Source organism: Taudactylus pleione, unplaced genomic scaffold (genome assembly GCF_031769625.1).
Source record: "Taudactylus pleione unplaced genomic scaffold, aTauple2 ptg000026l, whole genome shotgun sequence".
NCBI classification, from domain to species: Eukaryota; Metazoa; Chordata; class Amphibia; order Anura; family Myobatrachidae; genus Taudactylus; species Taudactylus pleione.
Genome location: NW_028284428.1, coordinates 18,180,810 through 18,208,182, shown reverse-complemented (window position 1 = coordinate 18,208,182; position 27,373 = coordinate 18,180,810).

Sequence of the window (27,373 nt, the reverse complement as noted above, 5' to 3'; positions counted from 1 at the left end):
TTTCCTACCCGGGTGGTGCCTGATGTTAAGCCCCTTTCCCTAACCTAACCCTAACCCTCCAGGGGGGGTGCCTGACCTTAAGTCCCCCCAGAAGTCCTTAAACCTACCCCCCCTCCCGTGGCTATAAGCTCACGATGCCCGGCTTACCTACATTTGGTATGCAGGGCGTCGGGATATTGGCGTGAGGTTTATGGTAGGCATCGGTATTTAGTCACCTATCATTAGTCCCATGCTGGGATTTCACTGTCGGGAAGCTGGCGGTCGGCATTTCGACCGCCCGCTTCCTGACTACATCCCATTTCTGGGGTGCTATTTTATTTATACATAGAAATATGCTGAGTTTTATTGTGAGAGAATTGGGAATTAGTTACCTTGGCAGAGATGTAAAGGATATAGAAACAATATGATAAATATTTTTCATGCTACCATGAGCACTATTGGTTGTTTGGTAGTAAAGTAATAATACAGTACTAATACTTGAATCATTTAAAATAAAAGTATAATTTTAGTAGTGACTTGGCAATGTCATTGTTAAATGAACTTCTGCCTTTGCACACTGTGCTTTACCCTATGCCCTGTGTATAACTGCATTATAATGAGATATTTCATCAGTGACAGCCCTAGGACTCCAAAATCTAATGTCCCTTTCACACACACTAGATCATCTAACAAACGGTCATTGATCACATATTGTACCATCTGGATGTAAGATGCTTAGTCTATAATATCTACATTACGAAACAAGATTGCTGCTTAGCAGTAATAAACTGTTATTGTAAGAATATTTATGGGAGTCATTAAAAATGCTGTTTTATTTTCTCCCTTGTGATATAATTTCCTACCTTAGCACCTGTAAACAAGGTTTACACTGAAGAGCCCTTTGTAAACAAATCTGTTACATTTAGCATAGACATGCTGGGGATCATAAACATTGTAAATATGTAATGATATTCTTGAAATCGTGGAGATTTAAAGCACAAAATAATACATCTGGACAAAATATAGTAAAGCAGGTTATTAAAGATACAGGCGCTGATTCTGAGGTGGGAGTAAAGGCATTCGGTATGAAATCCCGGCTGCCGCATGGCCGGCAGTTCGACTCCCGGCAGTGGCAGCCCGACAAAAGAGCAGAGCCCGGCAGCGGAAGCCCGACAGCGCTGGAAATCCTGATCATCCCTAAGGTAAGTAAAAACTAACCTAACCAACCCCCTAACCCTAACCCTCCTTAAGGGTGCCTAACCCTAACCTCCCCCCAAGTGCCTAACCCTAACCTCCCCCCTCTAAGTGCCTAACCTTAACCCCCCTTCCCCGCTGCCTAACCCTAAGCCCCCCCGGGGGGTGCCTAACCCTAACCCTCCCAACCCCTAGCCTAACCCTCCAGGGGGGTGCCTAACCCTAAGTCCCCCCCGGGTGCCCTAAACCTAACCCTCCCCCCCGGCGGCTGTCCGCTTGCGGCGCTCAGCATCCCTTTGATCAGGATGCCGGGCGCCTGTCTCCCGGCGTCAGGAAAATGACAGGCGTCTAGATTTTAGACGCCTGTCATTTAACCCTAGCCAGGATTGAGGATTCGGGAAGCCGGCGGCCGGTATTGCTGCCACCGGCTTCCTAAACGTATCTCAGAGTAAAGCATGAAAGAACAAGTAACTTTGCATATTGGTAAAACAATATTGCACTACAGATGGGGAAAATTTAAAAATGTGCAGAAGGATTTCAATTTGGGAGGGGGTGTTCAAACTGGAGTCAAATCTAAATTGTGAAAGAGAGGAGTTATGCAAGATAACTTTCCAGGCACTTCCTAGGGTGTTTCTCTAAAAGCGGCTGTATAAAAATGGAGTAAGTCACTCTCCAGGATAGTTAAACAAAATTGGCACATAATGTATTAACAGCACTAGATGACATATAAATCAATATTAATTAATCATAGTTATTATAAAATATAGATGTTAATATCATAAAATAGACAGATATTAACATACCAAACAGTGATAAAAATGTATATAAAATGACACACCCCAAATTCCTTAAACTTGTTAATTTGTTAATACTGTTCAATTTAGGATAGTCTCCTTGCTTATATAGGCAGCTGCCACACTTATTACAGCACCCAAAATTTCATCATAATGATATTACCAGTCCAAAATGGGTTAATCTGGGGTGATTATCATTAAATAACAGTGTAGATGGAAAGTTACCCTCCATATACTATCACCTCCCCAAAATTCACAAATCCCTCACTTCACCTTCTTGGTGTCCCATTATTTCTGATATAAATTCTCTGTCCTCCAATCTATCTTTTTATGTTGATTCTTTTCTTCAACCTTGTGTTTCTATGCTAAGGACACACATCAGAGATACTACTCACTTTTTGCAAATTATAGTCAGTCAGTGAAGTGGCAGGAATCATATGCATTCCTAACCCTCGATGTCCAAAGTCTTTACACCAACATTCCACATGAATTAGGGCATATTTGCCATTAGATCAAGACGACTAGCAGATGGTGATCTTATGGGTCTTTCCTCTTGAACTCTATAGTCTGTATCATCAAACACAATTATTTTCTTTTCTTGGACACTTTTTTCTACAGGTGATGGTACGTGCATGAGGACCAGGTTTGCACCAGTTATGCCAACCAATATATGGGTGAGGTTGAGTCCCACCTGCTTTTCTATGGGCACTATATTGACAATCTTTTTTTTATTGGGGTTTGGGACCTCAACACAGCAGAGCAGTTAGTTTCTTATTTAAACACCAACACATACAATCTTACTTTCAATCACACTTTTCACAGGTAATCAAGTCAACTTTCTGGACTTGACCCTAGGGGTCTTAAACAATAGGATAAAAACCACTAACTATACCAAAAAAGTTGACACCAATAATTATTTACACTTCTAAAGTGCCCATTACCCTTCATGGAAAAAGAACATTACAAAAGGGCAACTTATGCGCCTAAGGCCCGTATTCAATTAGAGGCAAAAAGTCGGAAAAGTTTCACCCGTGCGACTTTCTGCCTCCTTCACCTGTTTCAAAGGTGGAAACTTTCCATGCGCATCCCCGCTTTTCGCCCTATTAAATTCCTAAACAGGCAAAAACGGAAAGCGGCGAATGCGGAACAGGTGGAAAGTACTGTCACAATTGGGGAAATCAGTCTGTACCCACAAAAAAGATGCACTTACATAGGGAATCAATGTAGATGTGACTAATATCCCTAATAAAAGTGTTTGTGGTACTTAAGTTGTTTAAATTGCTTCTTATTAGCATCTTTGCAAAAGTGGTGAAGAATGGCATAAAGCAGTATATTTTGGTAAAAATAAGTAGTCCAGTCAAATTTGGGGTACTTGCAAATGGGTGCTAGCATATTTTTTTGTCTCTAAAGTGAACTTTTAAAAAACATCAAAAACACACCTGTGGCATGCACCTGCAATCCTAAAAACAACCCATCCTTGCAGACCCTCAAGAGGTCTATTTCGCTAGTTTTTATGCTTGTCTCTCCACTTTTTACTTTTTCATCTTCAAAACGAAAGTACTTTTTTGGGGTGTTCTGTGCTATTTTTTTTTATTTTTTTTTTGCTGATTTGTCCCTTGAGGGGCTGTCCCAAGGGTTCTTAGTCATTTCCCCATATTTGCACCCCAAAATAATGATTTTGCACTTTTTTTTCACCTGCTATTCATAGGAGATACTTTTTTAATTACAATGCATTGAGTTTCCGCTTAGGTGAAATCTTCTTGGAATTGAATATGGAGATACTTTGAAAACAGGCGGAAAGTCAGAATCTGCGGAAACTTATCTCCAAACTGCACTTTTCACCTCTAATTGAATCTGGCCCTTAAATGGAATTGCTCGACACCGGAATGCTTTGAATCACTAATACTCAAAATGTTAGACTTCTGTACAAAAGGGTATCCAGATCCAATTTTAAACAAAGCATATGAAGAAGTCCAATTAATGGCCATAGAAACACTAATTCAGTCAAAAGTAAGGAGAGATAAATCACTTGTAGAAAGAGATTTGTAGGGGGTGCGATAACATCGTTTTTGCGTTAATATCGCAATTATGACGTCATTATCGCAGGTTTTACTTTTAAACTGTATTCAATATCAAAGACTTATCGCATTTTTGAAAAGTCGAGGTTAAAAAACGGGGATAAGTTTTCACCATTGAATAGGTGTCGAAAAAAAGTGCAGAATTGGGGTTTCGGGGTGCTGGCTTAAAAAAAATAGCCTGCACCCTTCAGAATGACCCCTTAAAACGATCTGTGTCAAAAAAAAAAAATCGGGACACCAAAAAAAAAGCACTTTGAATTTGGGGGCCAAAAAAAAAAATGTTGGGGAACAAAGTTAAAAAATAGCGAACTTGACTCTGGGGGGGTCCCCAAGTATGCCCCAGGTGTTTTTTTCATTGCAGCTCCTTGCGCTAGTGGGTTTTTCACGATTTTTTCAAGTCTGTTTAGCAACTTTAAAATATGCTGACCCCCATTTTCAAGTACCCCAAATTTGCTGGGCATAGTTATTTTTCCCCCAAAAAAATTCTAAATGCTCTTCTGCACCACTTTCTTCAAAGTCGCATTTATGCACTTGCCGCGGCTATTAGAAAGCCCGACTTCCTTCAGGAGTTAAAAGTGGGGGAACCCATAGTGATCCCCCATGTCTAGACATCATTAGGGGGGTCCCTAGAATATTTCCCGAAAATTCCCGTTTTTGTTAACCTGTTAAAAAAATGTGTAAAAATTTAGAAAAAAAATGACATAAGGTCCCCCCCCAAAAGCCAAACCAGCCCCACGCTTGCCAGCCAGTGGTGGTTTCTAAAAATACGGGGAACAAAATGTGTAGGGTTCCACCGTATTTTAGAAACCAACACCAGGCTGCAGGGACTAGTGCTGGTTTTAAATATAGGGGGCAAAAACGACGTGGGGTACCCCCTATATTTAAGACCTGCACCAGACCCAACCGACCGGGGTGTAATGCCACAGCCCGGACCCACAGCTCCAGGTCCAAAGCATTACACCCCAAGTCGGTCCGCGCAAGCCGGTGATCTCGGGGGAGTCGGGGACCCCCCAAAAAAGGGTCCCCCCTCTCCAGAGCACCACAGGCTTACGCTGAAGCCTGGGGCTCTTCCCCATACCCCTTGCTTGGTGGGTATGGGGGTAATAGGGGGGCAAATAATGTAACACTATTGTACTTTACAGTGGAACTACAAGTGCCAGCATGCCTGCCATTTTGCACTTGTGGAACTACAAGTGCCAGCAGACATGCAGCACCTGTAATTTCACTGTAAAATAGTTAAAAAAAGACAAAACACACACACCGTGCCCAGTATAAGTTTATTACATACACCTACCCATTCACACATACTTACCCAGGGCCGCCATCAGGGGGGGGCTGCCGGGACTAGAGTCCCGGGCCCGGACCCTTGCAGTATGGGAGGGGGCCCGTGCCCAATCCTACCCCCGATGTACAGCCCACACTTACCCTTCCCCTTCCCATGGGCCGGCCAGATTCCCCTCTACAGCCTGTGACTGCAATGGGGGCGGAGCCAATGTGACAAGCTCCGCCCCCATACACCCACGAATCGCGGCATTGTCGAGGGGGCGGGGTTAATGATGCGAGGTGCCCGCTATCATTAGCAACCTCCTGTTGCATCAAAATGTAAGTAATAATAAGTATGTACTGTGTTTTAGCATGTGTATGTATGTGTCTGTATGTGTTACAGTGTATATATGTTAGTGTGTATATATATATGTATGTTAGTATGTATATATGTCTATGTTTGTGTCACAGTGTATATATGTGTATGTATGTTAGTGTGTATATATATATATATATATATATATATATTAGGGGTGAGCGGGTTCGGATTTCTGAAATCCGAACCCCCCCGAGCCCCCCCGATCCGAGTCCGATCCGAATCAGGCTCGACTTTTCCCGCCTGACTCGGATCTGAAATCGAGGCAAAACGTCATCATCCCGCCTTCCGAGTCTCGCGGGTTTTGGATCCTATATAAGGTACCCACGTCGGCGCCATTTTCTCACTCGGCTGTGGACAGTGAAGAGGGAGGGTGGGAGTTAGGGCTGTGTAGTGTAGTGTAGTGTAGTGCTGCTGTTGTCCACTACTTCAAAGTCCATAGGGGCTGGCTGTGTTGTGCTGTGCTGCTGTTGTTAATAGGGGCTGTGTCCACTACTTCAAAGTCCATAGGGGCTGGCTGGACTGTGTTGTGCAGTCAGTTCTCCATAGGGGCTGTGTCCACTCCAAAGTCCTGTGCAGTGTCCCAGTCCTAAAGGAGTGCTGCAGCGTTGTCCAGGGGGTGCTCTGTCCATCAGGGGTGCTCCCCCCAAGTGCTAAAAAAATAATATATTTTCTGTGTTTGTGAATTGTGTGCGCAGTAGCCGCACGTGCATCAACAAAGTAGTGCCAAGCGTGCGCCTGTGTCATAAGTAAAGGGCCGGCTGGCTTGACCGTTAAGGGTGCTGTAACCCCCGAAAGTACACTCCAGTCCAAACCAAAAAAAAAATTATTTTCTGTGTTTGTGAATTGTGTGCGCAGTAGCCGCACGTGCATCAACAAAGTAGTGCCAAGCGTGCGCCTGTGTCATAAGTAAAGGGCCGGCTGGCTTGACCGTTAAGGGTGCTGTAACCCCCGAAAGTACACTCCAGTCCAAACCAAAAAAAAAATTATTTTCTGTGTTTGTGAATTGTGTGCGCAGTAGCCGCACGTGCATCAACAAAGTAGTGCCAAGCGTGCGCCTGTGTCATAAGTAAAGGGCCGGCTGGCTTGACCGTTAAGGGTGCTGTAACCCCCGAAAGTACACTCCAGTCCAAACCAAAAAAAAAATTATTTTCTGTGTTTGTGAATTGTGTGCGCAGTAGCCGCACGTGCATCAACAAAGTAGTGCCAAGCGTGCGCCTGTGTCATAAGTAAAGGGCCGGCTGGCTTGACCGTTAAGGGTGCTGTAACCCCCGAAAGTACACTCCAGTCCAAACCAAAAAAAAAATTATTTTCTGTGTTTGTGAATTGTGTGCGCAGTAGCCGCACGTGCATCAACAAAGTAGTGCCAAGCGTGCGCCTGTGTCATAAGTAAAGGGCCGGCTGGCTTGACCGTTAAGGGTGCTGTAACCCCCGAAAGTACACTCCAGTCCAAACCAAAAAAAAAATTATTTTCTGTGTTTGTGAATTGTGTGCGCAGTAGCCGCACGTGCATCAACAAAGTAGTGCCAAGCGTGCGCCTGTGTCATAAGTAAAGGGCCGGCTGGCTTGACCGTTAAGGGTGCTGTAACCCCCGAAAGTACACTCCAGTCCAAACCAAAAAAAAAATTATTTTCTGTGTTTGTGAATTGTGTGCGCAGTAGCCGCACGTGCATCAACAAAGTAGTGCCAAGCGTGCGCCTGTGTCATAAGTAAAGGGCCGGCTGGCTTGACCGTTAAGGGTGCTGTAACCCCCGAAAGTACACTCCAGTCCAAACCAAAAAAAAAATTATTTTCTGTGTTTGTGAATTGTGTGCGCAGTAGCCGCACGTGCATCAACAAAGTAGTGCCAAGCGTGCACCTGTGTCATAAGTAAAGGGCCGGCTGGCTTGACCGTTAAGGGTGCTGTAACCCCCGAAAGTACACTCCAGTCCAAACCAAAAAAAAAATTATTTTCTGTGTTTGTGAATTGTGTGCGCAGTAGCCGCACGTGCATCAACAAAGTAGTGCCAAGCGTGCGCCTGTGTCATAAGTAAAGGGCCGGCTGGCTTGACCGTTAAGGGTGCTGTAACCCCCGAAAGTACACTCCAGTCCAAACCAAAAAAAAAATTATTTTCTGTGTTTGTGAATTGTGTGCGCAGTAGCCGCACGTGCATCAACAAAGTAGTGCCAAGCGTGCGCCTGTGTCATAAGTAAAGGGCCGGCTGGCTTGACCGTTAAGGGTGCTGTAACCCCCGAAAGTACACTCCAGTCCAAACCAAAAAAAAAATTATTTTCTGTGTTTGTGAATTGTGTGCGCAGTAGCCGCACGTGCATCAACAAAGTAGTGCCAAGCGTGCGCCTGTGTCATAAGTAAAGGGCCGGCTGGCTTGACCGTTAAGGGTGCTGTAACCCCCGAAAGTACACTCCAGTCCAAACCAAAAAAAAAATTATTTTCTGTGTTTGTGAATTGTGTGCGCAGTAGCCGCACGTGCATCAACAAAGTAGTGCCAAGCGTGCGCCTGTGTCATAAGTAAAGGGCCGGCTGGCTTGACCGTTAAGGGTGCTGTAACCCCCGAAAGTACACTCCAGTCCAAACCAAAAAAAAAATTATTTTCTGTGTTTGTGAATTGTGTGCGCAGTAGCCGCACGTGCATCAACAAAGTAGTGCCAAGCGTGCGCCTGTGTCATAAGTAAAGGGCCGGCTGGCTTGACCGTTAAGGGTGCTGTAACCCCCGAAAGTACACTCCAGTCCAAACCAAAAAAAAAATTATTTTCTGTGTTTGTGAATTGTGTGCGCAGTAGCCGCACGTGCATCAACAAAGTAGTGCCAAGCGTGCGCCTGTGTCATAAGTAAAGGGCCGGCTGGCTTGACCGTTAAGGGTGCTGTAACCCCCGAAAGTACACTCCAGTCCAAACCAAAAAAAAAATTATTTTCTGTGTTTGTGAATTGTGTGCGCAGTAGCCGCACGTGCATCAACAAAGTAGTGCCAAGCGTGCGCCTGTGTCATAAGTAAAGGGCCGGCTGGCTTGACCGTTAAGGGTGCTGTAACCCCCAAAAGTACACTCCAGTCCAAACCAAAAAAAAAATTATTTTCTGTGTTTGTGAATTGTGTGCGCAGTAGCCGCACGTGCATCAACAAAGTAGTGCCAAGCGTGCACCTGTGTCATAAGTAAAGGGCCGGCTGGCTTGACCGTTAAGGGTGCTGTAACCCCCGAAAGTACACTCCAGTCCAAACCAAAAAAAAAATTATTTTCTGTGTTTGTGAATTGTGTGCGCAGTAGCCGCACGTGCATCAACAAAGTAGTGCCAAGCGTGCGCCTGTGTCATAAGTAAAGGGCCGGCTGGCTTGACCGTTAAAGGGTGCTGTAACCCCCGAAAGTACACTCCAGTCCAAACCAAAAACAAATTATTTTCTGTGTTTGTGAATTGTGTGCGCAGTAGCCGCACGTGCATCAACAAAGTAGTGCCAAGCGTGCGCCTGTGTCATAAGTAAAGGGCCGGCTGGCTTGACCATTAAAGGGTGCTGTAACCCCCAAAGTACACTCCAGTCCAAACCAAAAAAAAAATTATTTTCTGTGTTTGTGAATTGTGTGCGCAGTAGCCGCACGTGCATCAACAAAGTAGTGCCAAGAGTGCGCCTGTGTCATAAGTAAAGGGCCGGCTGGCTTGACCGTTAAAGGGTGCTGTAACCCCCAAAGTACACTCCAGTCCAAACCAAAAAAAAAATTATTTTCTGGGTTTAGCCGCACGTATATATCAAATCGATATAACATAAATGGAGGACCAAACTTTCTCCGATAAAAATAAAATAGAGAAAGATCAAGAACCACTTCCTCCTAGTGCTGAAGCTGCTGCCACTAGTCATGACATAGACGATAACATGCCATCAACGTCGTCTGCCAAGGCCGATGCCCAATGTCATAGTAGAGGGCACATACAATCCCAAATGGCAAAGTTCAGGAAAATGACCTTGAAAAAGACATTTAAATCAGCTGAAGAGAAACGTAAACTTGCCAATATGCCATTTACGACACGGAGTGGCAAGGAACGGCTAAGGTCGATCCCTAGTATGTTCATGACTAGTGGTTCAGCTTCACATGACGATGGAAGCCCTCCTCCCACTAAAAAAATCAAAAGAGTTAAGCTGGCAAAAGCACAGCGAAGAACTGTGCTTTCTAAGAAGATATCACAAATCCCCAAGGAGAGTCCAAGTGTGGTGGTGGTTGCGATGCCTGACCTTCCCAGCACTGGACGGGAAGAGGTGGCTCTTTCCACCATTTGCACGCCCCCTGCAAGTGCTGAAAGGAGCACCCACAGTCCACTTGCTGATATGCAAATTGAAGATGTCACTGTTGAAGTACAACAGGATGAGGATACTGGTGTAGCTGGCGCTGAGGAGGAAGTTGGCGAGGAGGATTCTGATGGTGATGTGGTTTGTTTAAATCAGGCTCCGGGGGAGACAGTTGTTGTCCGTGGGATGAAAAAGCCCATCACGGTCATGCCTGGGCAGAAGACCAAACATTCCACCTCTTTGGTCTGGCAATATTTCTATCCAAATCCGGACAACAACTGTCTTGCCATATGTACCATATGTAAAGGTGAAATAAGTAGGGGTAGGGACGTCAACCACCTAGGAACATCCTCCCTTATACGGCACCTGCAGCGCGTTCATAAAAAGTTACTGTCAAGTTCAGAAACTTTGGCTAAGACCGTAAGCAGTCCAGGGACACCTAAATCCCGTTGTCCTGTTGTATCCAAGCGCCTGCAAACCACACCGTCAACTCCCTCCTTGTCAATTTCCTCCTTAGTCAGGATCGGAAGTAGTCCTGCAGGCCATGTCACTGGCATGACTGACTCTCCTATCCGGGATTCCTCTGGAGGATCCTGCATTGCTACGCCTACTGCTGCCGCTGCTGCTGTTGCTGCTGCTGGGAGTCGTTCATCATCCCAGAGAGGAAGTAGGAACACCACTACTTTTACTAAACAATTGACCCTCCAACAGTCCTTAGCGAGGAGGATGAAGTACGACAGCAGTCATCCTGAAGCAAAACGTATAACTGAGGCCTTGACTGCTATGTTGGTGTTAGACGTGCGTCCGGTATCCGCCATTAGTGCAGTGGGATTTAGACAATTGATGGAGGTAGTGTGTCCCCGGTTCCAAATCCCGTCTAGATTCCACTTCACTAGGCAGGCGATACCGAGACTGTACAGAAACGTCAGAAAAAGTGTCCTCAGTGTCCTGAAAAATGCCGTTGTACACAATGTCCACTTAACCACGGACATGTGGACAAGTGGAACAGGGCAGACTAAGGACTATATGACTGTGACAGCCCACTGGGTAGATGTATCACCTTACGCAGCAACAGCAGCAGCGTCACCAGTAGCAGCATCTCAGAAACGCCAGCTCGTTACAAGGCAGGCTACGCTGTGTATCACCGGTTTCAGTAAGAGGCACACCGCCGACAACCTCTTAGAGAAACTGAGGGAAATCATCGCCCAGTGGCTTACCCCACTTAGACTCTCCTGGGGATTTGTGATATCTGACAACGCCACCAATATTGTGCGGGCATTACATCTGGGCAAATTCCAGCACGTCCCATGTTTTGCTCACACAATAAACTTGGTGGTGCAGAATTTTCTGAAAAGCGACAGGGGCGTGCAGGAGACGCTTTGGGTGGCCCGAAAAATTTCTGGCCACTTTCGCCATTCAGCGACTGCGTGCCGAAGACTGGAGCGCCAGCAAACACTCTTGAACCTGCCCCGCCATCACCTGAAGCAAGAGGTTGTGATGCGGTGGAACTCAACCCTCTATATGCTTCAGAGGATGGAGGAGCAGCAAATGGCCATACAAGCCTATACATCCACCTATGACATAGGCAAAGGAGGGGGTATGCACCTGACTCAAGCGCAGTGGAGAATGATTTCCGTGTTGTGCAAGGTTCTCCAGCCCTTCGAACTTGCCACACGTGAAGTCAGTTCAGACACAGCCAGCTTGAGTCAGGTCATTCCCCTCATCAGGCTTTTGCAGAAGCAGCTGGAGAAAGTGAAGGAGGAGCTAAGACGGAGCGATTCCGCTCGGCATGTGGGACTTGTGGATGAAGCCCTTCATTTGCTTTGCCAGGATTCCAGGGTGGTCAATCTGTTGAAATCAGACCACTACATTTTGGCCACCGTGCTTGATCCTAGGTTTAAAGCCTATGTGGTGTCTCTCTTTCCGGCCGACACAAGCCTGCAGAGGTGCAAAGACCTGCTGGTGAACACACTGTCAGCTGAAGCGGAACGTGACACGTCAACGGCTCCTTCTTCATTTTCTCCCGCAACTGGGGCTGCCAGGAAAAAACTTAGGTATCCTAAGCAACCCGCTGGCGGTGATGCAGGGCAGGCAGGACCAAGTTTGGACATCTGGTCCGGACTGAAGGACCTGGCAACAATTTCTGACATGTCTACTGTCACTGCATATGATACTGTCACCATTGACAGAATGGTGGAGGATTACATCGGTGACAGCATCCAAGTAGGCATGTCAGACAGTCCATACCTGTACTGGCAGGAAAAAGAGGCAATTTGGAGGCCCCTGTACAAGCTGGCTCTATTTTACCTGAGTTGCCCCCCCTCCAGTGTGTACTCCGAAAGAGTGTTTAGTGCAGCCGGGAACCTTGTCAGCGAAAGGCGTAGGAGGTTGCTTCCACAGAATGTGGAGAAGATGATGTTCATCAAAATGAATTATCAGCTCTTCCAGGGAGACCAGCCTCCAGAAGGTACAGAGGGACCTGTGGTGGTGGATTCAAGTGGGGACGAGTTAATACTTTGTGAGGATGAGGATGTACACACTGAAGAGGGTGAGGAATCGGTGGATGAGGAGGATGAGGATGACATCTTGCCTCCGTAGAGCCAGTTTGTGCAGGGACACATTAATTGCCAGCTTGTTTTGTGGGGGCCCAAACGAACCAATCATTTCAGCCACAGTTGTGTGGCAGACCCTGGCGCTGAAATGATTGATTTGTTAAAGTATGCATGTCCTGTTTATACAACATAAGGGTGGGTGGGAGGGCCCAAGGACAATTCCATCTTGCACTTCTTTTTTTTCTTTGCATTATGTACAGTTTGGGGCCTAGTTTTTCTAACTGCCATCCTGTCTGCCACTGCAGTGTCACTCCTAGATGGGTCACGTGTTTGTGCCGCCCACTCGTGTCGCTTAGCATAGTCATCCAGCTACCTCGGTGCAACCTTTTGGACATGAAAACACTATTGTGAGGTGTGAGGTGTTCAGAATAGACTGGAAATGAGTGGAAATTAAGGTTATTGAGGTTAATAATAGCATAGGAGCAGAGAAACCAACAAATTCTGTGATTTTAGCTGTTTTTATGCTTTTTAAAAAAAAAATACAGATCCAAAACACAAAACCCAGAACCCAAAACACGGAAGGGTGGTTTTGGCAAAACCAATCCAGATCCAAAACACGAAGAAAGATCCAGATCCAAAACCAAAACACAAAACCAGAAAAGTGGCCGGTGCACACCCCTAATATATATATATATATATATATGTTAGTATGTATATATGTGTATTATATATGTATGTGTTATAGTGTATATACTGTGTGTGTATGTATGTTAGTGTATGTATGTGTGTAAGAGTGCATATGTGTATGCATGTGTTAGTGTGTATATATGTGTATGTATGTGTCAGAGTGTACATACTGTGTGTATATATGTGTATGTGTTAGAGTGTACATACTGTGTGTGTATATATGTGTAAGAGTGTATATGTGTATGCATTTGTTAATGTGTATATATGTACATGTATGTGTTAATGTGTATATGTGTGTTATTTATAATATACACGTTTGCTATAAACTGTATAATATGTGTGTATATATATAATTATATATATATATATATATATCTATATATATGCGCAATTTGTCGCTCGGCACTCAGGAAGAAGAGAATACCACCAGGTGCCTTCCTGCAGCGTATATAATGTTCATTCCTATAGTGTGGTGTAGCAACCACACACAAAAAGGAAAAGGCGTCACTCCTGGACTTTGTGAAAAATATTATATTGAACTTGAAGTCATCAAATATACAAATAGTCTGGTCGACGTTTCAAGGTCTTACGACCTTTTCATCAGGACTGTGAAAAGGTCGTAAGACCTTGAAACGTCGACCAGACTATTTGTATATTTGATGACTTCAATATAATATTTTTCACAAAGTCCAGGAGTGCCGCCTTTTCCTTTTTGTGTGTGGTTGCTACACCACACTATAGGAATGAACTATATATATATATATATATATATATATATATATATATCACCAGACGGGCAGCACTCCAAACACTATTCAGATAAACTTCACGGGTGCCCTCCAAGGTATCCCAGCAAGAGATCCAAATGCAGCAAGTGAACGGAGGCACTCCAAAATAATGCAACAAAGCTAGGCAAATAGTTTCAACGTTTCAACATTTTATTATCTCGTCTTCAGGACGTATCCTGAAGACGAGATAATAAAATCTCAAAACGTTGAAACTATTTGCCTAGCTTTGTTGCATTATTTTGGAGAGCCTCCGTTCACTTGCTATATGTATATATGTATGTACGCATATATATATATATATATATATATATATATGCTATACCCTTTATGTATTATATATGTGTGCATATGTGTGTGTATATAATAGCCGCGGCAGGGAAAAACACCTTGCAAAGCTATTTAAAAACCAGGCTTTCTTAAGCAGGCAAAAACGGGGTTACCCATAGTGATACCCCATGTCAGGACATCTTTAGGGGGGTCCCAGGCATATTTCCCGAAAATTCTTGTTTTTTTCCTTAAATGGGCTCAAGGGTCATTTTTTTGAAAAACAGGGATAATTTTTCTAAGCACTATAGCAAGTGAAAAAAAAAGCAGAATAGGGGTTTTGTGTGTAGGCTTATAAAAAATAGCCTGTGGTTTTGGGAATGTCCCCTTAATAGGAAATGTTCCAAAAAAAATGTCCTACAAAAAATCGGGACACCCTTAAAAAAATCAATTTGGGTTTAAAAAAAAATAGGGACACCCCAAAAAATGAATTTAAAAATTGGGGTGAAAAAAAAAAATGGGAAAAAATTGTTTAACAGTAGGGAAATAGGTTCAGGGCTATTCTGCAAGTATGCGGAAGGTGTTTTGAAGAATAGAATTATAGCGGCAGGTGCACAAATGCAGAATTTTTAAAAACTTACTTTAGGGACTTAAAAATATGCTAGTACCCATTTTCTTGTACCCCAAATTTGATGGGACCACTTAAAAAAACCCAAAAAATAACCTAAGTGCTCTTCTGCAACACTTCTTCAATGTCGGAAAAATACACCTGCTGCGGCTATTTAAATCTCCGACTTTCATTTAAAGGCTAAAACGGGGGTACCCATAGTGATCTCCCATGATTTTACAACTTTAGGGGGGTCTTACAAATTTTTTATGGAAAAAATCGTAACTTTACGCAAATCCAACTTCGGAGGTTCCCGTTTTCGACGATTTCAAATTGAATACGGGGATACGCGGGAGCGCGCCCGATACTTTAACGCAGAAAAAAACTCCGATATGAAACGTAAACTTCGGCAGTGAAGTTAACGTTTCATGAAGTTAACGTTTCATATCGGAGTTTTTTTTCTGCGGTAAGTCTGGTGCGCGCTCCCGCTTATCCCCGTATTCAAAATAAAATCAACGAAAACGGGAAACTCCGAAGTTGGATTTGCGTAAAGTTACGAATTTTTCCTTAAAATAATTGTAAGACACCCCTAAAGTTGTAAAAACATGGGGGAACTCTATGGATACCCCCGTTTTAGCCTTTAATCGAAAGTCGGGGATTTAAATAGCCGCAGCAGGTGCTTTTTTCCCGACATTGAAGAAGTGATGCAGAAGAGCACTTAGGTTATTTTTTTTTTTTTTTAAGTGGTCCCATCAAATTTGGGGTACATGAAAATGGGTACTAGCATATTTTGGTGTCCCTAAAGTAAGTTTTAAAAAATTCTGCATTTGTGCACCTGCCGCTTTAATTGTATTCTAGAAAACACCTGCCGCATACATGCAGAATAGCCCTGAACCTATTTGCCTAATGTTTAACAATTTTTTCCCATTTTTTTTTTTGCACTCCAATTTTTAAATTAATTTTTTGGGGTGTACCTATTTTTTTTTAAACTTTTTTTGACACAGTTCTTTTTTAAATGTCAATCTCAGGGGTGCAGGCTATTTTTTTTAAGCCTGCACCCCTAAACTCCAATTCTGCACTTTGTTTCGACACCTATTCAATGGTGAAAAGTTATCACCGTTTTTTATCAAAGACTTTTCAAAACTGCGATAAGTCTTTGATATTGAATACAGTGTAAAACTAAAACAAGTGATATTAACGCAAAAACGATAAAAAGTGCGATATTAACGCAAATAACACCCATATTGAATACCCCTATGGGTCTTTATTTCTACCTAAAATAGTTAAACTCTGATTAAGAACACACTTCAGTAAAATTACAGTATCCTAAAACAAGACAACATTTATATCTACCCCCCTAAGCCCTGCTTAATCTTCCAGAAAAATAGATCTTTGAAGGCTCTCTTAGCTTAACAAAAATAAACAATTGGCTCACCTCAAAAACCATTGGGTTTTCATAAAACACATGTAATCATGTATTAAATAAACAAAAAACTATTCAGCTGACTACAGAGGACAAGGACTATACGATAAAAAGCTTTATTAACTACGACTCTAACTTTGTAGTGTATCTATTAAGATGTGTATGTGATTTTAATCACATAGTCAGGACTACAAGGACACTAAAACTAACTTATTTCTATGGGGGTGCGGTCGCGTACGCAGTGCGCGTATCTACTTGTGGGTGATCATCTCATGCTATATGTGGCACGATTTGCCACGCAAGCGGCAAGGATATAGCTTGGCATATTTGTAGAGTCTCACAATACCTTAGTGAATGTCATAATGATGATCCCCAGACATTGAAGATCATAGGAATTGAAACCATCCCAACTAGAGTACAAGAGGGAGATCAATACAAAATATTATGCTGACAGGAAACCATGTGGATTTTCAGAATTAATTTATTATATCCACATGGTTTAAAATGAGGCATTAGAACTGAATTCAAACATGTAGATTTTACCTGCATGCTCTTATATTGCTAAGTTTGACTTCTTATACACTATTTTCACATAGTTATTAGATCTATGTAAAATACACAAAGCATATCCTCTTCTCCTTCTGTACCCTCCCCCACACTCTCCCCTTATACCTTCATGTCACAAAGCTAATATAGGGGAATATGTATATATATATATATATATATATATATATATATATGTACATCTTATGCATATAGTCACACAGGTGTTAGGGCCAGATTAAGGTTTGAGGGGGGGCCCTGGGGAACAAACTTGTGGGGCCCCTATCAATATAACTATTAAAGTTACAGATATATATATATATATATATATATATTATATATATATAAATAAATGGGGGATCTTGTGATACAAGACAGGGCAGACTATGTCAAAGAAGCCGTAATATTGCTGAACTCCTATAAACTCCAACCTAAAGACCTAAATGAGACATGTGGAAGAGCTGAGGAAACTTTTACAGAGAGGTTTGCAATCTGAACTACTCACAAAAGATGAATACAAATATTTAATGATCAGTAATCCAGTTATCCCTATATTTTACCACCTTCCCAAAATACACAAACAACTAAAAGATCCACCGGGAAGACCCAATATATCTGGCATTGATTCCCTGACATCGCATTGCTCAGAGTAGTCGATATATTTCTAAAAGAGAAGGTGAAACAACTTCCAACTCATCTAAAATACACATCTAGTGTTCTAAGATGTATTAAAGAAATTGAATGGAAAGATTCATTTCTCTTCAAAACTATCGATGTTACTTCTCTATATACCTCTATTAAACATGAACACGGTGTACAGGCCTGTAGAGAACTTTCAGCATTGCACATGAATTTTATCTGTACTATTATTAATTTTACTGATGCACAACTATGAACTGCTAAGGGCACTATATTCGCACTTAGTTATATGAATTTATTAATGGGCAAGTTGGAGGATCTTGTCAAGTTAAAAAGCAAAGTACTGCTGTTTTTCTGTTTGGTTATTGGAGTCTCACTGAGTGCCATCCCATTTTCGTTGCTATTGACATACCCTCCTGGGGAAAGGCACTGGAGCATTTGGACTGTAGAGTGAGTGCCGGTCCTCCACGAGACTTTATATATATATATATATATATATACAGTAATAATCTTTTTGTTAAAAACATACACTTTTTTTTGATATATTGACAATATTTTAGTAATATGTGATGGAACTATGGAACATTTTATGAAATTTATTGATTTTTATCATCTTAATGATTTTAACCTGAAATTTTCCTTTAGCCAAAGTATTGAGGCCCTCATTCAGAGCCGTACGCTCTGAGCAGAGCGCACGCTCTGAATGAGGGCCGCCCTCCATAAAAATGGAGCATCCTCCTGGACGCTCGTATAGCTGTGGGTCACCACCCACAGCCTATACGAGCGTGCAGTTTGATGGCCGCAATGGTCTTGACCATCGCGACCATCGAAACTGCGAGCCGGAGCCTGCGGTTGAGGTTTTCAACCGCAAGCCCCGGAGTGATTTTGGCTCTATCAGAGCCAAATTTCACTCCCACTGACATCACTAGTGATGTCAGTGGGCCGGCTTCTGACGGGAGGCGTTCCCGTGGGAACGACCCCATCAGGGAGGCACGCCCTCGGCACGCCCACCAAAGGAGGCGTGCTGTCAATCAACATCGACAGCACGCCCCCTTTGATCAGACACAATGAGCGAAGGAAAGTCCTTTGCTCGTCGCGTCTGGCGCATGCGCACGACGGAGCTCCCGCCGTCATGCGCATGTGCAGAGCACAACATCGACCCACTTGCGAGCGGACAGCCGCTTGCGAGTGGGTCTGAATCAGGCCCTGAGTTTTTAGATTTGGTGCTGTATAATGAGGGAGATTTAATTTTAACCAAAAATACATAAAATTGGTTGATTCTAATAGCTATCCGTATTACAAAAGAGGACATGTGAAGGGATGGAAAGACAACATCCATTATTCACAGTTCCAAAGAATTAAATGAAACTGTAGTACAGCCCAAAATTGTGAAGTGCAAACTAAACTATTTGCAAACATATTCAGAGAATGGGAATATCCTAAAAAATCAGCAGATTTTAGAAAGGTAGATCCCCTAGAGAATACTAAAGCTACAAAAAATCATGCAAAAAACGATTTAGCAGCTTTTATTGCACAATTTAATTGTGAGAAAAGAAAAATTAGACAAGTTTTAAATAAGCATTGGAACATTCTAAAAATGGACATATTGCTGAACGAAACACTTCCTAATAGACCAAAAATCATGTTTGGGAAATCTAGGACCCTCAAATAAATACTCGCACCAAGCTTATTACCAGAGAAACACCTAAATGAAGCTTCAACAGTAAAATGTGATGGTGTATATAAATGTGGTCATTGTAATGTATGCAAAAATCTCCTCCCCAACAGGAAATTTGTTTCTAACTTTAACAACTCAAGAGAGTACTGTATAAAACAATTTATGAATTGTAATACCACATCAATAATATATGTCATTGAATGTTCCTGCGAGTTGAAATATGTGGGAAAAAAAAATGCCCATTAAAACTCAGAATACAAGAGCACATTAGGTATATTAAGAGTAAGCTGATTAAACATTTAGTCACCAGACATTTTTTTTATCACATCATAGCTCTTCGGTGGAAAACATAACTTTTAAGGCCATTGAACACGTTATCTTGGGTCCACAGTGGGATAATCTGGCCAAAAAATTATCGCAAAGAGAGTTGTTCTGGCACTATGAGCTGAATACTCTTTTCCCATGTGGTCTCAATGAGGGCTATAAAATGGCATCTTTTCTATGTGGAACATTTTTGGATGACTTCTAAAGTACAAAACTTGAGTTTATTTTATAACACACCTACGGTCATAGCAAGCTGGATATGCCTGATCCTGTCTAATCTTGGAAGCTATGCAAAGCTGGGCCTTGTCAGTACTTGGATGAAGGTCCTCCTAGAAATACCCGGTACAGGATGTGTCTTTTAGGTTGAATTTAATACCAGAGCTGGAGAATCCAAAAAAGAACCAAAAAAGTTACAGATAGCTCCAGTAAGTAAAAAAAGATCTATTGCACATATTAATAATAATAATAATAATAATAATATATTTTTTAAAGTGTTATTTTTAGATATGATGATGTTTTATATTCAAGTAAGGTATATATTAATGTAAGCACTTTACATAATGAGTTTTAGATATATGTGCTGTTTTTATTTTTTTTTTCTAATAATTTCTGTAATGGTTTTCCATATTTTTATTCACGCACGTTTTTATTGAAATTATGTTTATGGACAAATCAAAAGACAAAACTAATGGATATCGGAAGCAACATATTCTAAGTAAAAGCCAGAACCATCTTTATGCACAAATTAAAAGACGCCAACTAGTACGGATCAAGGTGGCTCACTACACTTCACGGCTCCATCATTGAAGCCTTCAGACCACGTGTGTTCTATGGTACACACTACTTAAGTTCCGACCAAATCAAGCCAGTCTAACCTCACTTCTGGATATGCGATCCATGTGCGCTCCACCGACGATTAAACATCGGGAAACGATGAGCGCAGCAACAATGAACTAAAAATATATGCATCAGTGGTGTCACCTTCTTAGGATAGACATATAACAGGAACAGGAACTTCAATCTGATCATTTCCGGTTCCATGGTTTTGGCACACAATATTTCAATCACTTATGCAATTAAGTATCTATTCTTTCAGTATATATAGATGCACAGCTAGATACATGTCTCTACTTTCCTGCTCCCCTTGAAAGAGTCCAAAAGGGACAAAACATGTCGTGACCTCCTCCTCCTCCATTTACAACTGATGTATGGACTGAGACTAATCCTTTTTTTTAACTATATGTGCTATCCAAACCTGTTCTAGCACCAGAATTGGCACTAGTTTATGGGTAAGTTAAGTGTTTTGTTTTTATTTCTTTTAAAATATTTATTGTATTTTACATGTCTGGTTTTGGTTAATAAATGTACCCCCCTTTTTATCTACAATGTGTAGAATTATGTTTCTATATTTAGCCTATAAATAAGGGATTTACTTGTATCTACTAGAGGGTGAGAAGCACCATAGACCAGACCAAACCAGCCTGAGCCATAGTCACATCAAATTTTTTATATATATTTTTATTTATTCGTATAAAATTGACAAAGAATTGTTCCAAGTCACAGAATTTCCAAGTGGTCACCACTTGGTGTAAAGCAGTGTAATATTGTAATATTCCAAGAATTTATCTGGTACGCATATATGTGGCACAAGTTGAGTTTGTCTTCACTGCACTTGAATAATCAACACTATTAGGCACTCCTTTTTCAATCTCACTGTAGATTTTCCACAGCTGATTTACCAAAACAGCCCTCAGAAGAAAGAACTGACACTCATAAAAACTAAAGGGAATGAGTGTTTTTTATGGAAACTTATGGTGTCAAAGTCTGGGACAGCGCCGACAGTGCTGACATTGCTGCAAGTGTGCAACTTCAACTGCACAGTCAGTATGTAATACAGATATCCCACTTTCACTGTGTGTGACTCCCGACCCACTGGGCATGCACAGTGCTATGATCTTCCTTAAGCCATGGCATAGCATGAACTGGCGTATGGCGCGGCTCCACTGGGCATGCGCCATAGATCCCATTGTGTGTGACTCCCGACCCACTGGGCATGCATAGTACTATGATCCTCCATATGCCACTGGTGTATATACCAATATTTTTTATATGCCAATATACAGGATTATCGCTTTATATATATATATATATATATACATATATATATATATATATATTCATGACTTTAGAAAATAGTAGTGGGCTCTGTATTACAAACTGATTGTACATTACATTTAAAAATGCAAACTGGTGCCAATGTTAGCTCTGTGGTGGTGGCATCTCCAAGGGGTTACAATGGGATCTCTGGTGCATGCCCAGTGGAGGGGTTGCAATGGGATATCTGGTGCATGCCCACACGAGCCGGTCCATACACCAGTGGCTTACGGAGGATCATAGTACTACGCATGACCAGTGGGTCCGGAGTCACATACAATGGGATCTCTGGCACATACCCAGTGGAGAGGTTGCAATGGGATCTCTGACGCATGCCCAGTGGAGCTGAGCCACACGCCAATTCACGCTATGTCATGGCGTATGGAAGATCATAGCACTGCGCATGCTCAGTGGGTTGGGAGTCAGACACAGTGAAAGTGGGATGCCTATCCCAGACTTAGACACCATAGTGATTTCATGACTTTAGAAACTAGTAGTGGGCTCTGTTTAAGAGAGAGGTCTCTGTATTACAAACTGATTGTGCGTTTAAAAATGCAAACTTTCGCCAATGTCGGCACGTCGGCGCTGTGGAAGTGGCATCTCCAAGGGGTTACAATGAGATCTCTTGTGCATGCCCAGTGGAGGGATTGCAATGGGCGTATGGAAGATCATAGCACTACACATGCACAGTGTGTCAGGAGTCACACACAATGGAGCTTCTCCATATACCAGTTGTGCTATGGAGGCTCACAGTACACAATGTATGCTGTAATTTGCAGATGTCACATCACATACATGACAGGTGCAGCTCTAGATAGGACTACCGTGTGGGCAACGGGTTAGGTGATCGCCTTGATACACTGCTTGTCCCGTGCACTCGAGATCTTGAAAATATATATATATATTATTTTTTTTAAATCTTCACTAGTTCAGTTTTATTATCCAACCCTTACTGAACTCAATACATTATATATACTAGATGTAGTTTGCTGCTCCATACGGCATGTAGCACCCTGTTAGTCACGCTAAGCTGTGGCTTATTGAGTCTCATAGTACTGTGCATGCCTAGTGGAGCTGATCTGGATTGGTACAGTGCAATCAGCACTACACTGATGCACTGACTCTGTGGTTGAAGTTGCACACTTGCAGCAGTGTCAGCACTGTCTATGTTGTCCCAGACTTTGACACCATAGTAATTTAATCCTGTAATGAAGATTTAAAAAAAATAATAATAATAAAAAAAAATTGTAGCCTTCCAGGCTTTTGAACCTGGGACGTCCACACTGCCTTGCGTTCTCTTAACCACTACACCACACACAGATTCCTGTCATACTGAGAGCTGCACTGGTTGTGTGTGTGATGAATGAGCATTGTGCATCATCAGTGCGTCATGAGTGCATCATCAGTGCATTGTGCTCTTATAGTGGGTAAGATGTCTATGAGAAAACATCGCTTCACCCCAGGCAAGCTCGTCTTTAGGAGAGCACGGAGAGTGATCCTGGCCACATTTGGACACCACCAGACTATCCGGGCCCTTAGGGCTGGTCAGACCTTTTCCGGAGAGATGCGCCTCGATTGCTGCATATCAGAAGGCGCCTACTGCACAGTAAGTACTGTATTGCTGTACAATTACAGTACAGTAATTACAGTACAGTACCAAATACAATGCACTACTGTGACATACACTGTACCTCGCATTCTCACATGACAAACAGAGATTTGATTGACAGGGTCATTAGATCAACATGGACTAATGGACGACACACAATTGCTAGACATGGCTTGTTTGTACAATAAACTTAACAAAAGGCAAGTTGACCCACCATACTGTATGTGTGGTGATCATGACTTTATTTGCTTGTCAAAAATATTTTGGCAACATTTCATCCATTGTTATCTATTGCCATGTTGGCAAATACTGTGTGTGGTCATGAGTCACAGTCAACCTTTTTTCCTGGTTGACCTAATGCCTGTCGACCAAATGTATATCGACCTACACATATTACCATGCCATGTTACCAAATAGTACTGTACTATATTAATGGATAAGGATTTTGATAATCAAAATATGACACAAGACCAGGTTCTTTTTAGGATACTGTATTTATTGCCAGTAGATAATATTCATGATACCGTAAATCACAGATACTGTACAATAAAGACAGTAAAACATACAGTACAGTAGCGCATGCAGGGGGGGTTTCTGAGTACCCAGAAACCCCCCCTGACTGACCAAATTATTTTTGTTTAGAGACGGAGACAGCACTGTCTCCATCTCTGCACTGACTGCGGGCTCGACGGAGCTGCTGCGGATCCTCAGACAGAGAGCTCTGGTTGGCAGAGCTCTCTGCAAAGAAGATACAGGTACAGCGGCCGGCGCCAGGCAGGAAGCGCTGTTGTGTGAGACAATGTCCCTGCTGTGCTGTGAGGGGGCGTGTTGGTGCGGCGGCAGTAGGGGATGGAGCAGTTGCTTGACCTCCGGTGTTTCCCATCATTCTGTGTGGGTGGTCAAGTGCCCTGAAGGCCGCAGCCCTAATCGCTGTGGTCGTCGTCATCCTGGTGCAGCGGCTCTGGGTCTGGCTCAGCTCCAAGTCTTCAGGAGGAGATCGCCGGGAAGGAGCTGCTACGCATGCCGAGCAGCAGCAACTACGCTCACATGGGCTCCAGCGGTGACCCACCTCCTCCTCCTCCTCTCTCCTCAGCCCTCGGTAAGTATACTGATATTTGTGTATGTATGTATGTATGTATGTTGTGCATATGTATGCGTGTGTGTGTGTATGTATGTATGCGGTGTGTAACTATGTATATATGTAGGTATCTTGTGTGTATGCATGCATGTACGCTTTGTGTAAGTATGCTTATGTGTGCGTGTGTCTGTGTGTACGCTGTGCATGAGTATGCTTAGAAGTTGTGTGTATGAATGCTGTTTGTATATATATATATATATATATATATATGACAGGCTCAATCCACGGCACTCGACCATCTGGGGTGCCCTTGGTATGTGACCACACCATCTACATAAAAATATATATATTATGGAAACCCCCCTTTAAAAATTCTGCGTTTGCCACTGCAGTACATGAAACTTTATTGCAATTAGGTACTCTACTTTGCAAAAGTAAATAAAGTTTCCTGAATTTATTGATACTGTGACAACAATGCAGTAAGAATATTTTGCACAGAACTTAATGAAAACATTCAGCAGTACATTACAGTGTACAGCTTTAATACTGTAAGTCACCCATAGTGTTATTATTTTCACACCACTCTTAAGCTTTAACTAAATAATAAATAAAGAATGTAAGTCTGTTACAGTGCCGGCAGTGCCACAAGTGTGCATCTTAAAATGCACATTCAGATTATAAGAAACCGACACATTCATAGCGGCATATTAGTTGTCCAAGCAGATGGGGGATGGTGTCCTTGGCAATGGTCACTGATGTACTGTGTGTGACTCCCGACCCAATGGGCATGTGCAGTACTACTGTATGACATAGTTGTCAAGTCTGCTTATAACAAGCAGAAGCGGGCTTGTTTTTTTTTGGAAGTTGCTTGTTTTTTTCCTAAGTTGCTTGTCGCTTGTTTTAGGGCTTGTTTTTTTAGGTTGCTTTTTTTGGGGCTTACTTTAAGGTTGCTTGTTGTGGATGAATCATCAATTACTATGGCCATCAGCAATGAGTCATTCAGTAATTATGATATCTCCTGCTGCTGCCGGAGTGTGTGAACAATTGAGAAGATTTAGATTATAAGAAACTGACACATTCATAGCAGCATATTAGTTGTCCAAGCAGATGGGGGATGGTGTCCTTAACAATGGTCACCATTCCTTGCCTTTACAGAACACAAGGGCAGACCAAGAGCTGATGGCTTACAGTAAATGGCTAACAGAGCGTCTTTTATTATGGCAATGAAAGGCTCTTGCTTGCTTTGGGGGAAGGGACCTAATGCACTGTGTGTGACTCCTGACCCACTGGGCATGGACATTACTACTGCATGAGCCTCCTTATGCCACAGCATACTGTAGCACAACTAGCAGGGCACTACATGGCTATGGAGTGGCTCCACTGGGCATGCACCAGAGATCCCATGTTCAAGTCCCAGAGCTATCAGCCACCGCAGCGATGACAGTGCTGCAAGTTTGCATTTTTAAATGCACAATCAGTTTGTAATACAGAGACCTCTCTCTTAAACAGAGCCCACTACTAGTTTCTAAAGTCATGAAATCACTACGGTGTCTAAGTCTGGGACTGCGTAGACAGTGCTGACAGTGCCAACTTCAACTGCACAGTCAGTATGTAATACACACATCTCACTTTCACTGTGAGTGACTCCCAACCCACTGGGCATGTGCAGTGCTATGATCATCCATAAGCCATGGCATAGTGCAAACTGGCATATGGAGCAGATCCACTGGGCATGCACCAGAGATCCCATTGTAACCCCTCGGAGCGGAAAGCCACCACAGCACCGACAGTGCTGACATTGGGGCAAGTAGCATTTTTAAAAGCACAATCAGTTTGTAAGACAGAGACCTCTCTCTTAAACAGAGCCCACTACTAGTTTCTAAAGTCATGAAATCAATGTGGTGTCTAAATCTGGGACAGTGCAGACAGTGCCACATTGGTGCAAGTTTTTGTTTTTAAATGCACTATCAATTTGTAATACAGATACCTCTCTCTTATACAGAGCCCACTGCTAGTTTCTAAAGTCATGAAATCGCTATGGTGTCAAAGTCTGTGACAGCACCGACAGTGCTGACAATGCCTCAAGTGTGCAACTTCAACCGCACAGTTAGTATGTAATACAGACATCCCACTTTTGCTGTGTGTGACTCCCCACCCACTGGGCATGTGCAGTGCTATGATCTTCCATACGCCATGGCATAGTGTGACCAGGTGTATGGCACGGCTCCACTGGGCATGCGCCAGAGATCCCATTGCAACCCCCTGAACTGACAGCCACCACAGCGCGACGATGTGCCAACATTAGTGCAAGTTTGTGGTTGTAAATGCACAATCAGTTTGTAATACAGAGACCTCTCTCTTAAACAGAGCCCACTACTAATTCCTAAAGTCATGAAATCACTATGGTGTCTAAGTCTGGGACAGTGCCAACAGTGCCGCAAGTTTGCATCTTAAAACGCACAGTTTATAAGAAACCGACACATTCATAGCGGCATATTAGTTGTCCAAGCAGATGGGGATGGTGTCCTTGGCAATGGCCACTATTCCTTGCCTTTTCAGGACACAAGGACAGGCCTTGAGCTGACAGCTTACAGTAGATGACTAACAGAGCATCCTTTATAATGGTAATGAAAAACTCTTGCTTGCTTTGGGGGAAGGGACCTGATGCACTGTGTGTGACTCCCGACCCACTGGGCATGCACATTACTACTGTATGAGCCTCCTTATGCAACAGCTATGGAGTGGCTCCACTGGGCATGCGCCGAAGATCCCATGTGCAAGTCCCAGAGCTGGCAGCCACCACAGCGACAAAGTGCTAACATTGGCCAGGTTTGTGTTTTTAAATGCACAATCAGTTTGTAATACAGAGACTTCTCTCTTAAACAGAGACCACTACTGGTTTCTAAAGTCATGAAATCACTATGGTGTCTAAATCTGGGACAGCACTGACAGTGCCAACTTCAACTGCACAGTCAGTATGTAATACACACATCCCACTTTAGCTGTTTGTGACTCCTGACCCACTAGGCATTCGCAGTACTATGATCATCCATACACCATGGCATAGCACAA